This window comes from Thamnophis sirtalis, unplaced genomic scaffold, assembly GCF_051295495.1.
Source record: "Thamnophis sirtalis isolate CommonGarterSnake01/CBP01778 unplaced genomic scaffold, rThaSir2_p1.2 scaffold_13, whole genome shotgun sequence".
In the NCBI taxonomy this organism is placed as follows: Eukaryota; Metazoa; Chordata; class Lepidosauria; order Squamata; family Natricidae; genus Thamnophis; species Thamnophis sirtalis.
The window spans coordinates 41,318,244-41,334,005 of record NW_028261393.1 but is presented as its reverse complement, the minus strand read 5'-3'; positions in this window follow the sequence as shown (position 1 = coordinate 41,334,005).

Sequence of the window (15,762 nt, the reverse complement as noted above, 5' to 3'; positions counted from 1 at the left end):
CCCAGATTCTTTCCCATGTATCCAACATTATTGGTTCCTCAATATTTTGAGCCCATTTTATCATACAATCTTTAACTAATTCTGTTTCCGAATCCATCTGTATCAATACATTATATATCCTCTTTATATGCATTAAGCTTTGATCTCTTATTTGTTTAAACAAATTATCCTCAACTTGAATAAAACCAATTTTTTGATCTATTTTCCACCTAGCCTGTAATTGCCCATACTGGAACCATGTTTGAACTACCTTCTCCTCTTTTAATACCTCTAAAGATTTTAATTGTAATACCCCCCTTTCCGAGGTAAGAAGCTGTCTGTAGGTAATTCTGTCCTGTTTTTGTGCTGTATTCATATTTTCAATTGCGTGTCTAGGAATTGCCCACATGGGTATCTTGTCATTTAATTTATATTGATATTTCTTCCAGACCCGCAATAAAGCATTTCTTAAAATATGACTTTTAAAGTTCTTATCCAATTTTTTGTTGAATAACAGGTAAGCATGCCAACCAAATACCAGATCGTGTCCCTCAATGTTCAATATTCTATCATTGGTTAAGTGAATCCAGTCACTAATTACAGATAATACCACTGCATCATAATATATTTTTAAATTAGGTAGTTTCAATCCTCCTCTCTCACGTACATCTTGCATTATTTTCATCTTTACCCTCGGCTTCTTTCCTGCCCACACAAATTTGTTGATACCCTTCTGCCATTCTAAAAGGTTCGCATCTTTTTTAAGTATAGGTAACATTTGGAAGAGAAATAAAAATTTTGGTAAAATGTTCATTTTCACTGCCGCTATCCTACCCAGCAAAGATAAGTGCAATTTCTCCCATTTTTTCATCTCTGTCTGTATGCTATGCCAAAGTGGTTCATAATTATGCTTATATAATTTCCCATTTGAAGTTAAAATGTTAACTCCAAGATATTTAACTTTTTTAACTACCTCACATCCTAGCATCACTCCTAATTCTTCCTTTTGTTTAATATTCATATTTATAGCTAATATTTTGGTTTTTCCTAAGTTTATTTTAAAGCCCGACACTTGACCATATTGATTAATCATATTCATTAAAACCATACTAGATTCCTGCGGTTGTTCCAATATTATGACCAAATCATCCGCAAAAGCGCGGACTCTATATTCTTGCTGCCTAATCTTGATCCCTTTTAAACCATCCAAGCCCCGTATTTTATTCAACAATACTTCCAAAGTTATAATAAACAATAATGGGGACAAAGGACAGCCCTGTCTTGTACCTTTTCCAATTTGAAAAGAGTCTGTTAGACTTCCATTGACTATAATTTGTGCTGTTTGCTGTTGGTATATTGCTTTAATTGACTGTAGAAAATTATCTCCTATCTGCATTTTTTGCAGTATCTTCAACAGAAATTGCCAGTTAACTCGATCAAAGGCCTTCTCAGCATCCAAAAATATAAACGCAGCAGGGATCTGGTTGTTCTTTCCCAAATATTCTAATGCATTAATAATTAATCTAACATTACTTTTCATCTGTCTCCCTTGTATAAAACCTGTTTGATCCGTGTGTATCAATTGTTGAATGACCAACATTAACCTATTTGCTAATATTTTAGTAAAAATTTTATAATCTACATTCAGTAATGAAATAGGTCTATAATTTTTGGGTTGAGTAGTATCTTGTTCTTCTTTGGGTATCAAAGATATAAACGCTGTCTTCCAAGATGGAGGGACTTTACCTTCCGTTTGAATCATATTAAATAATTCTCTAAGAGGTTCTACCATTTCTAACTGTAAGTTTTTATAGTAAACCGCTGTCAAGCCATCTGTACCTGGTGCTTTCCCTAACTTTAATTGCTTAATTACCTGCAGGATTTCCCCCGAGGTTATTGGTTGATTCAATTTTTGCCTGTGTTCTTCTCTAACTGAAGGTATTTTCTCTTTGTCTAAATATTTGTCTATGTCTAAACCATTAATTTTATCCCCTTTATACAGTTCTGTAAAAAATTCCCAGAAAGCCTTTTGAATCTCTTCCTGTTGAAACACCTCCTTCCCTCTGTAAAACAGTTTAGATATATTTCGAGTTTTCCTTTTTTTCCTAATCTGATAAGCTAACCATCTGCCAGGTTTGTTTGCATTACAAAAAGTATTGTGTTTTGCATATAATAGATTAGTAGCCACCTGGTCAGAGATCAACATGTCAAATTGAGATTTTAATATGTTAATAGCTTCCTTAACCTTTGTATCGTCTGGGTTCATTGTTAACTCCAGCTCTTTTCTCTTAATTTCCTCTTCCAGTTCTGTTCGTTTTAACCCTTGCTTATTTCTATGTGTTTTATTTATATTCATCAAAACTCCTCTCATATACGCTTTGCTTGCGTCCCATACAAATTCCATAGATGTACCCTTATTCATATTCAAAACAAAATATTCAGATAATAATTTTTTACAATCATTAATATACTTTTCATATCTAAATAAGTTTTCATTCAATCTCCAAGACCTTCTTGCCTGCACTACCCTTCCCAACTCCATCCAAACTGGATTATGGTCAGAAAGGACCCTAACTGCAATCTTTGTTTTCTTGACCCTAGAAAGCAAATCGTTAGTGGTTAGGATAAAATCAATCCTTGAAAGGGATTGATGCCTGTCCGAGAAGAAAGTGAAGTCATATTCCTCTGCATTTCTTTCTCGCCAAATATCTCTCAATTCAAAATCATCCATAATGTCAAAGAAAGATTTGGGTAACTTTGCTCGCATCTTGGTATTTAGGCGGGAAATCTTCTTATCTCTCTTAGTGTCTATCACTCCATTCCAGTCACCCAATAGTATACAGGAACTATAGTCCCACTGTACTAATTTAGCATGAAGATTTCTATAGAATCTATCTTGCTGTTGATTGGGAGCATAAATTCCCAAAAGTAATGTCTTTTTCCCTTCTAAGATTAAGTCTAAAGCAATATATCTTCCAAAGGGATCTGCTTCTATTAATTCAGCTTTCATATCTTTTCTTAAGTATACAACTATACCATTCTTCTTTTCCATAGCAGAAGCTGCAAAATGTTGACCAAGTTTTGAGTTGATCAAATATTTTTGATCAGTTGACTTGATATGAGTTTCTTGCAAACAAATTACATCGTTCTTAAACTGTTTGAGATAATGAAATATTTTCTTCCTCTTCTGTGGAGAGTTCAGTCCATTGACATTCCATGTTAAAATCTTAGTTGTCATTTTTGGTTGGTTGAAGCATTTTTAGAGCTTCCTGCACGGCCTGTTTAACCTTAGGTCTAGCTCCTCCCATTGCTTCCAGATTTGTTGTTGTAGATCCTTGATCGATGGCCGATGATTGTTGATGCTGTTGCTTTTTAGCTTGTTTCTCCATACGTCTAGTAGTCATGCGGCTAGGTCTTGGTTCCATAGCACCTTGCACTTCTAGAGAAGAAAGATGCTCCATCTTGTCTGATGGTTGTGTAGTTTGCTGTCTATCCTGTCTTTCTTGTGGTCTTTCTCTGGGTCCAGATGGTGCAGGGTGTCCGGCCTTCAATATATTATAATAAAAATCTCGGGCTTTCCATACAGAGTTGAGGCGGTACCTTTGCTTATCAAATGTAAATATGATGCCAAATGGTGCATCCCATCTATACTGTATCTGACGATTTCTGAGTTCTTCGACCAAAAAAGCGTAGTCTCTCCTGGCTCTTAACATTGGAGGTGGTATCTCTTTCAAAACAACCAGGTCTTGACCGCCAATTTGAAGCTTAGTGTTATAAGATGCTTGCAGTACCATATTTCTAAACTCTCTTGTAGTAAAATATATAACGATGTCTCGAGGAAGCTGCTTCTGCTTTGCCAGCCAGGAGTTGACGCGGTAAGCTTTGTCAATTTGCCAGCCTTGATTGGTCCCTGGTCTTCCCATCAGGCGGTCAAAAGCTTCCGATAGGATCTGTTTCAGGTTCTCCTGTTTCTCCTCACGCAGCCCCCTTACTCTTAATGCGAACTCCATTTGTCGGTACTGTATCATAATAATTTCTTTTTCAGCATTTTCCACTTTTTGTTCCACCACCTCTGTTTTCAATGTCAAGTTAGCATTGGCATCATTAAGAACCTCTAAAGTATCTTCCACTCCAGAAATATGTTCTGTTAATACAGTTACAAGACTCAGCATGTCGTCTCTAATTTTATCAACCTTAGCCTCAAATTTCTCATACAACTCCTGTTTAAGTCCTTTTATTTCATTTTTAATTTCATTTTTAATTTCTTCTTTCATTTCTTTTATTTCCTCTTTTCTCTCCTCTCTATTATCTCTAAATTTATCTTCCATTTTAATTGTCTGTGCATTAAGAGCCTCGCTTAGATTACTCAGAAAAAATTCTTTCGTTAACACATCCCCAGCAGGGGGCGTAGGAAGCGGAGGCTGCAGCTTTGTGCCAGGCACTGAGGATGTGCCCCTGGAAGTAGAGGGTGACGACTTCAAGTTAATATTTGGTTTTGAGGCCATTTCAAAATTTATCTGCCTGCAGTTAATAAAACTCTATTGCCTAAATAAGCAGCTTTAAAAAAAGAGGCTTTTATTTTGAAGTTTAAGGCTTGGCAAAACTTTCAGTGAGTAAACATTGTAACAAGACCATTCAGCAGATTCATCACCATTTAACTTCCAAATAAGCAAGGTTAATAAAGGAGTAAAATTCTTCTATTGTGAAACCAAAACAAATGATAAGCAATCTCTTTTGTTTTGAATTCTTTTGAGGATTTGCATTGTCTAGCAAAAAGTGTTCGTTATTACCGGAGAAACCAGGCTGCTCGGCGCCATTTTAGAAGCCTCTGAGTAAATAATTTTTCGGAGGAGAAAAAGAAAAGAAGCTAAAATGTTGATAAGCAATTAATGTCCACAGTGAACGGATCCAGCTCGTGATAAGAATAAATCAAACAAAACTTTGATCAGAGTGGGAGAGACCTACTTTGTCCTGCACAAGGCAGTTTGAAGTTCCCAGCACGGACAGCCGTTCTGCCTTGGGCTAGCCCCCCTTTCCTTGCAAGCACAAAAGCTGCAAAAATCGAAGAGCATTTGCCAGCAAAACAGTTTCTTCTTTCCTTCTTGCCTGAAGGATAAGAAAACCTGATAAGACGTCAGATGGAAGATCCTCTAAACAGGTACGTAGCCAGGAATTCGGAGGCAGCTGATTTTTTGCTGCTTCCACCAGTAGGCTCCTCCCAGGAAGATCCTATATTGATTTTTTTTTAATGATGCCAACATTCCTTGGCATAGTTCTCAAGTGAATCACTACAGTTGTTACCGTATTATTCAGAGTAATAGATGCTCCAAAGTATAAGACACACCTAGCTTTTTGGGGAGGAAAACAAGGGGATAAAAGCTGCTTCTGCCTCCCAGCAATTTGCCTCCTTGCAACAAACAGCAAACAGTACAGACAATATACACTGTTTGTAGTGTTACATTTCAGACTATACTTGTACAGATACTAAAACTGATATAATTTCTGGAAGTATAGTTATTCTCTGCTATTTAGCACTTTTTAAAACAATAGCACGGAGCCTCTTCAGATCAAGCATTTATTTTAAAAAGCTTCATCATTTTGTTAAGCTGTCTAGAATAATAATAAAGCAGTCTTTAAAAAATAAATGTAATAATTTGAACATTCTATAGGCATTTATTGTTATCGACTTATCTTCTTGCAGCAAACAGCAAACAGCCAGATTAGCACAAGAAAAAAAATCTGCTTCTGCCTCCCAGCAATTTGCCTCGTTGAGCAAACAACAAGTTTCCCTTTCAGGTTAAGTGAGCCTCCCGATCATCAGCTGTTTCAGGCTGCAGGGATTGCTATAGTCTATTGCCGCCTCTACAAGCCCCATTTTCCCTGTTTGCTGCAAGGAAATAAATTGCTGGGAGGCAGAGGCGAAAGGGTGGGGGACAGTGGGTGGGGCTACATTCAGTGTATAAGACGCACCCAAATTTTCACCCTCTTTTAGGGGGAAAAGGGTTCGTCTTATACTCTGGAAAATATGGTAAAACATGGTTGTTAAGTGAATCTGGCTTCCCCATTGACTTTGCTTCTCAGAATGTCACAAAAGATGATCCTATGACCCAGGACATTGCAACTGTACTAAAGACATGTCAGTTGCCAAACATCCCGAATTTTGATCATGTGACCATGCAATGGCCATAAATATGAAAACAGGTCATAAGTCCCTTTTTTCAGCACCCTTGTAACCTCACACAGTCACTAAACAAATCATTGTAAGTTGTGCACTAACTGTACTGTCTTTCTCATATCAGCAAACTTGGATTTTTCAATTCTTAAATTCATGAATGACTTTTAAAGGTCCATCTACCTTTTTTTAAGAGCCAAACAATGCCATTATTTTTCCAGCTACAACCGAAACCCTCTTCCAGGCCATGTTACGTTTTGATGGATTCGTCCTTGCCAGGCTGCCTAACAAATAAGCAAGACAACAGCTGCTTGATATTTTTTCCCTGCCACTTGTTGTATTTGCCATTCCCAGAAGAGATTTGTTGGGGGAGACAAACTTGAAATATATTCTAAATAAATTGTGGGGCTCCATTTGTCTCTCACCAGGGGTATGTTCACAGTATGCTTCCCTTGTAACATCAGCCTTCCTCAGCAGCTGTTGTCACTCTCTACGATTTGTTGGAGATCTGTACATGTCACTTTGCAAAACAAAACCAAAAGTGAAATGTTAAGGATTCTGAATATCTCTCAAGAACCTTTTTCCTCCTTCGAGTTCCCTACTAATTAGGGAACTCCGTATTGGGACCGTGGAGAATCGACTCCAGGGAATGTCTTGCACTGATGAGAAAAAGCTGCAAGGAGACTTATGTTCACAATCTAAACCAAGAAGACAATGTACACATCCATTCAGTTCTGTGCCAGTTAGACCAAGGTCTAAGAATGATTTAGAACTATAATGTGAGGCAGATATCCCAGTCCATTAGCAGAGATACGTTTTTAAAAAATAAAGGAAACTCTGTTTTATAAATATGGCATACTAGCTAGATACCCGTGCTTCGCGGCGAAACTGTGTGATCGGGCAATGCAGGAGAAATTGGGTTCAATCTGTTGGCTCAGTGGTGATCAGTGATTGAAACACATAAGGGAATATCGCTCCCACCGCCTTGAGTGCAGAAGCTGTTCCATAGGTGGAAGATGTAGACATTTTGGTGAGGTACCGATGTTTAATACTGTAGGGAATCCCAGACTGCTCCTGAGTGAAGGAGTGGAATGTCTGCCAGTTTGAATTGAGGTAATGGAATGTGAGGCAACTGGCAGTTGGAACAGAGTTCTTTTCAGGTGGGCCGGGTGGAGTAGAATGTCTAACTCCTTAGCATCAGAGCATGTTAATATAAGGCAACTGACGACCATGTTAATTACTTTACAAGAAATACTAATGATCTGATAGTCATTTTGACAAAGCCTTTCTTAGTGAGCCCCTAGAGGTCAAGAGGAACATATTGCCAAATTCAAGTTTGTAGGCTTTACGTTTCCGGGGATTTTGTGATGAGTGAGTGGTATTTGCCTTTTATATATATAGATAAACAATAAAAAAGATGTTGAGAGTCTAAAAAGAGTGCAGAGAAGAGCACTCTCTGATGATTTCAGGGGCTGGAGGCTAAAACATATGAAGAACTATTGCAGGAATTGGATATGTCTACTTTAATGAAAAGGAGGACTAGGGGTGATATGATAGCAGTATTCCGATATCTCAGGGGTTGCCACAAAGAAAAGGGAGTCAACTTATTCTCCAAAGCACCCGAAGGCAGGACAAGAAGCAATAAGTGGAAACTAATCAAGCAACTTAGAACTGATAAATTTCCTGACAGTTAGAACAATTAACCAGTGGAACAGCTTGCCTCCAGAAGTTGTGAATGCTCCAACACTGGAAGTTTTTAAGAAGATGTTGGATAACTATTTGTCTGAAGTGGTCTAGGGTTTCCTGTTTGAGCAGGGGATTGGACTAGAAGACCTCCAAGATCCCTCAGGAGGTGAAAATTAGAATTCTTCCAAAATTAAACCAATTTCTGTTGAACTTCTTCCAAAAGAGGAACCCAATCTGCATGCATTCAAATAAAATAGGAGGCTCACTAACTGAAAAACAAATCCCTCAGTATTCAAAATGTATGACCTTTAAGCACAAGTGATGTGCAAATATTGATACATCAGGAAAAAAATGTCTCTGTCTATCAATTCTTCAAAGAGAAGCAGAAAAAGCTTTATAAGTCCAGCCCAGAACATGCGTTGCTTATGCCCTGCTTTCTAGATGATAAATGGGGTTTTAAAAGCCTCTCCGTTTCAAAAGAGAAAGACTGAGAGAGACACAGAGAGAGAGAGAGGGAGAGGTCCAAAACGTCCTATGTACTTTCCACCTTTTTGATTTAGTGCCTGGAAGCAATTTTGTATCCTTTTGTTTAATCTCTGCTACCACCTCTGTTCAAGAAGGGGAAAAAAGAGCTTCCCTTGACTCTCATCCTTTCCTTTCGTCTCGTATTTCGTCCTTGCAAAGACAATTTTTCGTGTTTCTTTTCCCTCTTGGCTACTTTTGCCACTATCAATACCTTTCTGCCAGGATTTCTCACACAACTCTTTAAAGGTAAAGGTTCCCCTTGCACATATGTGCTAGCCGTTCCTGACTCTAGGGGGCAGTGCTCATCTCTGTTTGTAAGCTGAAGAGCCAGTGCTGTCCGAAAACGTCTCCATGGTCATGTGGCCGGCATGACTAAATGCCGAATGTGCATGGAACGCTGTTACCTTCCCATCAAAGGTGGTTCCTATTTTTCTACTTGCATTTTTACATGCTTTCGAACTGCTAGGTTGGTGGAAGCTACGACAAGTAACAGGAGCTCACTCTGTTACGCGGCGATGTGGAGTCAAACCGCCGAACTGCTGACCTTTCTGTTCAACATGCTCAGCATCTTAGCTACTGAGCCACCGTGTCCCTGAGCAACGCTTTAGGTCCAAACAATTTCCTATTCATTGTCTTATTCCTAGCCGGTCTGTTATTGACCTCTTCCCAGGCATTTGCTTTGACGTCATTTAACCTTGGTTGTCTACAGTGTCTTTCCATCTGATTCATGGGCTCTAAAAGAAGCACTTAGCACTGTCACTTGGCTTCCGAGCATTGACAGCCCTGAGAATTTAGCAAGCCTGCTGAATTTGACACCGTTGGGGTTTCACAAGCTAACTATTCACATCCGCAGCTATAAAAATCATTTTTACACCAGGATAGATGAGAAATGGGCTCCTTTGGAGTTTTTGAAGAAATCTGCGATTGCTGAATCTACCAAATAAAAGTCCACAGCAATAGCAATAGCCCTTAGACTTATATACCGCTTCACAGTGCTTTCCAGCCCTCTCTAAGCAGTTTATAGGGCCAGCAAATTGCCTCCAACAATCTGGGTCCTCATTTTACCCACCTCGGAAGGATGGAAGGCTGAGTCAACCTTGAGCCTGGTGAGATTCAGTCTGCCAAACTGCTGGCAGCCGGTGATCAGCAGAAGTAGCCTGCAGTACTGCACTCTAACCACTGCACCACCGCAGCTCTATTCTAGAATTGACCTATTCTCCTAAACCACCATCTAAAGCTGGCTGGGGAATTCTGAGAGTTGAAGTCCAGGCATCCCCAAATTGCCATGGTTAAGAACCACAGGGTAGGGTGCTAAATTTGGACTGACACATTTAAATAACCACTAACGGTAACAGCAATCTGGATTTTTGAAGTCCAGATCTGGTAGATCTTGTAAAGTGTGCAACACAATTTATGTCCAAGCATCTTAAAGGTGCAAAAGATACATGCAATTCTATCCAAATGAGAATCTCTAGAATTTATCTAATGTGGTCTATGGAGATTCTCAGTCACCCAGGTCATAGTTGTCCCAAAGGTGGTTGTTGTTTTTCAAGAAGCAACTGGATTGTCTTATTTTTCTTTGAAGACATTTCACTTCTCATCCAAGAAGTGTCTTCATCTCTGACTGGATGATGGGAAATGAAAGGATTTGCGCTCCTTGCAGACAGCTTGTCATTTGCAGTCTTTTAAAGTCATTGAGGCCACTTGGAGGTTTATCTGTGTCCTCAGGGTCACCTGAGTAGTGCAAATTGGTAAGGAGCCTTCTTGGAACTCCTGAAAGGACTGCTGTGTTGTAGCCTGGAGATAGATGATATATCCCTCCTCCTCTGTGAGATAGGACTATTGAATTTTGACATAGGTGGCCTCTTTGACCCCTCTTTCAAACCAGTGATCCTCTCTGCCCAAAATGTGGACTTGGCTTTGTTCAAAAGAGCGGCCTTATCTTTTAAATGCAGATAGACTATTGAATCTTGTCCTGATTTCTCTAATGTTCTCCTTCGTGGTGACCTTGGGGTGGATTTCAACCGGTTCGCGGCAGTCCCCGCGAACCGGTTGGTTGGCGAACCCGGAAGTAAGTAACTTCCGGGAACGGCAAAGGGCCCACCCTCCCGCCCGCGCTCCTTACCGGTCTTTGAAGGCTTCTCCGCTTCCATGCAGGCGCATGGCACATACAGCGCCTGCGCGAGTCTCCGTGAGCAGCTGGAGCATCGCGCAGGTGCTAAGACGCATGCGTGAACTGCGCATGTGCATGAGGACGCCGCCGGCCCCGTTCTAACCGAACCGGTTGGAACAGGATTAGCAGCCCACCCCTGGTGGTGACCATGCATTTACTATCACCTCCTCTGGTTCTCTTAGATATATAGGAACCAACAGACACAAAAGAATGCAAAAACAAAAGTCCCATGTGCCTGCAAGAGAAGATCGAAGTATAACCTGATCAAGAGGCATTGCAAGAGCATCTAAAGGGATAATATGTAGACTAGTATGGTTGAAGGCACGACGTCCTGCTTAATTCATCAGCAATTTCTTTGTTATTTTTCATAATATCCTAGGTCACCCCAAAAGGACATTCAATAAACGGATCGGCTGAATATTTGTAGGAGATTAAAGGAGATCAGAATGTGCTTACAGGGTATCATTTGCCATGTACTCTATTCACTGTCATGGAGGGGAAAACTTGGAATTCATCCCAGCTCAAAAAACCAGACTGATAATGTGCTGGGCCATGTTCCTGGATTATAAAATTCCCACCAGTCAATCTTGAGTTATTGCTCTGCAAATACTTTGAAAGCTAATTTAATAGATACTCTGCATAAAGTCTACAATAGGAAATTACTTTCTCTATGTGTCAGGATAAACATTCGATTAAAATATATGAAATATTAAGCTAGCCACCAATAAGCTGCTTCCTCCTTCCCTTTGCTGCCATTCATTCTACCTTTGTTTCAGAAATATTTTTATCATTATACTCTTAATTAACCTTTATAATGAACAGATCTGTACTGCAGTTAACAAGACTTGCTTTATCAAGGTCTCTGCTGCAATAAATTACATTTTTGCTTCCACCGGCACGCAAAATAAGTCACTCATTTCAATCAAATGAATTTTGCCCAAAAAAAACCTGCATTCATAAAGTTGAAAATAACAAATTGTCACAAGCCCATGTTTTGAAAGAATACCGTCCTGAGGAACAGTAAAGTAATGGGATCTGCAAAAATCTGGAACATCATTAGAGGGCAGGAATGTAATATTTTTAAAAAAATCTAATTCTTCTCTGCCCATCTAGACATCAGGGGAATTCCTGCAGTCCAGATATGGCAACCCAACAGAAAACACAAATGATGGGAAGGTAGGAAAATAGAGAAATGAATTAAGAAAGAGGAGAGATGAAGTCAGGAACAGGAGAATATAAGACGAAAATGAAACAAGGGGAGAAGCAAGCTAGACCTAAGAAGAAATTTCCTAACAGTGGGAACAATTAAATCAGTGGAACAGCTTGCCTTCAGAAGTTGTGGGTGCTCCAAAACTAGAGGTATTAAGAAGAGACTGGACAGCTACTTGTCTGGAATGGTATAGGAGTTGGAGGTGTTGGACTAGAAGACCTCCAAGGTCCCTTCCAACCCTGTTATTCTGTCATTCAAAACTTGTTAGAACTGCCGTTCTAAAAATTGGAAGATCAATTCCTCTGAGAATCTCACCAGATATTATTCCTCAACTCCTTGCTGTAATATTAACAGATCCACCACTCTCTTAATGTAAAGGTAAGCACTAGTACATATGTGCTAGTCGTTCCCGACTCTAGGGGGCAGTGTTTATCTCCGTCTCAAAGCCGAAGAGCCAGCAGTGTCCGAAGATGTCTCCATGGTCATGTGGCCGGCATGGCTAAATGCCGAAGGACCACGGAATGTTGTTACCTTCCCACCAAAGGTTGTTCCTATTTTTTCTACTTGCATTTTTTCATGCTTTCAAACTGCTAAGTTGGCAGAAGCTGGGACAAGTAACAGGAGCTCACTCACTATGCAGCTGAACTGCTGACCTTTCTGATCAACAAGCTCAGCATGTTAGCCACTGAGCCACCGCATCGCCACCACTCTCTTATTTGGTTCAAATTCTTCAGCTGACACTTCGCAGCTGTTCTTTTTTTGTCTGAAAAAAAAATTGCATTGCACAGATAATATATTTTGTACAGGTTGGTGCAAAGCTTCAGTTTAGGGATTTGATTCAAAGGTAATTTGGTCAAATTTCCAAACCAAATTGAATCCCTAAACCAAGTCATGGATTTGGCTCAAATCATCCAACCGTTTAAACCTTCCGGGTGCAATTGCCATTTGAAACCAACGCGTGACTTCAGATCCCATCAACCATTTGAAATGAAAGGGAGCATTCCTTAACTTTGTATATGTTGCTTCTGATCTCTCCTTTTGTAGGATTTAGTCAACAATTTGCTCTTTTTTCTTTCATGGGTTATTGTCTGTTAGAAGACCCCTTTTGTTAGCATTCAGAAAGCGGAGGCAATTTTCCACCCATTAGGACTTAACGTCAATACTCCACAATGGTAATGCTTTCCTAATGCTCACTTTGGGCATTAGCGGTTTCATAATTTCATACTTCTATTGGTTTTCCATTTTTGTGTCTGCTTTGCCATTCTGTCTGATAACTGTTAACAGCAGGCTGAAATTTTACCAAATAGGAGTATATTCACTTGAAAAAAACACTATGACTCAAAGCCATTTGTCTAACAGTTGCCATTGTTGTGCTAGGAAAGATATAGCTCAAAGCCAATTTCTCACTTTTTAGGTTTAAGTTTCAAAGGGAATGACACACTGCATTCCATCCAACTAGGTGGCTGACTTGGGAGTCTATCAGAATAAAGCTGGACATCTTCTAGTCCAACCTCTTGCTCAAGCAGGAAACCCTACTGTCAGGTTGCGAAGGGTTAAGGAAAACAGCCAAACACAGAGACGGTTTGAAAATGTAGTTTATCTTCCTCCAGCACGAACTGACCAACAAAGCACTAAGGCAATGAATAAACTGTCACAGCTGACATCCAGTGCTCCCCATCACCTTTTATAGTTTATTTGGTATTTAGGCTAAACCCCACCACACCCACGCACATACCCATTACCTCATGACCCAGAGTGAAAACCACCAAGCAATCAGTCATGGCTTGTTCTCAGTCAGTTATCAGTTATGGGGAGCTCTCCGCTGGATTGTATGTGGAGGAGAGAGATCCCCAGCTGGTAAGCACGATTCCTGGCAGCAACTTCCACAGCTTTCCCCCCTGAATGGCAGCTCTGGGCCTGTGGGCTTGCTGGAGCTGACCCCTACACCATTTCAGACAAATGGTTGTCCAATCTCTTCTTTAAAATCTCCAGTGTCGGAGCACCAACAACTTCTGGAAGCAAGCCACTCCACTAATTAATTGTTCTTTCTGTCATGAAATTCCTCCTTAGTTCTAGATAAGATCTCTCTTTGATTAGTTTCCACCATTGTTTATTGTCCTGCCCTCTGGTACTTTAGAGAATAGGCTGACCCCCTCCTCTTCCATATGGCCCATTTTTGGCTGGCAGTGTTGCAGGATGCCAGGGAGGCCAAAAATGGGCTGCACATGGCCAGCAAAGGCACTGTGGGCCAGTCCTTTGATATTTCCAGGCCGGCCCCATGTGTCGGATTTAAGCACCCCATGGGCCTGATGCGGGCTGTGGGCCTTGAGTTTGACACCCCTGCCTTAGGCACAAAACCAGCTAGATGACCTTGGACCAATCAGTCCTTCAGTCCTGAGAAGAAGGCAATGACAAGCCTTCACTGCATTGAAAACCTTGCAGTGAGAATTGCAGGGTACAATTCAACATCAGAGTATCAATATTGACTTGAAGGCACCTAAATAAATAAGTATAAGACACTTCCAACGCAGTGTGAACTCTTGTTAAGGAAATGATGAGATTTTCAAATCTAATTGAAGGAAGACTCCCTGTATATTTTTTTCCTAATATAGCAATAGCAATAGCAATAGCAGTTAGACTTATATACCGTTTCATAGGGCTTTCAGCCCTCTCTAAGCGGTTTACAGAGTCAGCATATTGCCCCCAACAACAATCCGGGTCCTCATTTTACCCACCTTGGAAGGATGGAAGGCTGAGTCAACCCTGAGCCGGTGAGATTTGAACAGCCGAACTGCTGAACTGCAGTCAGCTGAAGTAGCCTGCAGTGCTGCATTTAACCACTGCGCCACCTAGCCATGTGCAATTATGTATACTATTGGATTGTTTGAGGAACTGGGTATGGCTAGTCTAGAAAAAATCAGGGTTCCAAAAGTAAATCAGAGTCCAAGGCAAAGGATTTCTCAGAGTTCCAATTTATTAAGAGAGCCATGTTGGCACATCTGGGAAAACCCAAATCGGAAAGCTTCCAGCCCCCACCCCCACCCCAGTTAAACATTCAAGATCCTGCCCCAACACCCACAAGTTCATCACATGGTCCAATCTTCTACTGCCACGAAGACAGATTCCACCCATCCAGTTCCGTCCAGGTGCAGAGACAAAGATGACCTTGAGTTTCTAGGAAGAATGTTGTTATTGCTACCTATCACCCAACTCTGTATAATCCCCCTCCCATTTTCCCACAATAGAAAATGCATAGTAGAATAATAGAAAGTGTGGCAGGCCTAGAGTCCAAAAGAAAAGATGGCTTGCAGGTCTGACAGAAGGACTAGGAGTGATATGATCGCAGTATTTCAGTATTTGAGAGGTTGACAGGAAAAAGAGGGAGTCAACCTATTCTCTAAAGCACCAGAGGACAGGACAAGAAACAATGGATGAGGAATTATTTTCAGAACTCTTTTAGTTCTTTCTATAATTATGCAAGACAGCAAAGGGTATTTCCTTGTGCTATAGTTTTCAGATATACAACTTTTCCTAAAGCTTGGCTACCCAAATTTCCAAATCTGAGAAGTCCCACAGGTGACACCTTTCAGAGAGAGAGGGGGGGAGAGGGGGAGGGGAGGGGGAGAGGGAGGGAGAGGGAGAGGGAGAGGGAGAGGGAGAGGGAGAGGGAGAGGGAGAGGGAGAGGGAGAGGGAGAGGAGAGGGAGGGAGGGAGGGAGGGAGGGAGGGAGAGAGAGAGAGAGAGAGAGAGAGAGAGAGAGAGAGAGAGAGAGAGAGAGAGAGAGAGAGAGAGAGAGAGAGAGAGAGAGAGAGAGAGAGAGAAGCCAAAGATCCCTAGAGATCCCTGGATAAAAGTTCTTAAAATAAAAGAAGGGTATCACAATATGACAATATCCTCACCGAATAAGCATGTCAGCAACTCTACCCATTAAAATTTCACCAAAATCCGCTTTCTTCCTGAATTAAATTTTGAAAGCCAATTAAAGGAAAATATATGCTGGAGAATGTCTTTGCACTT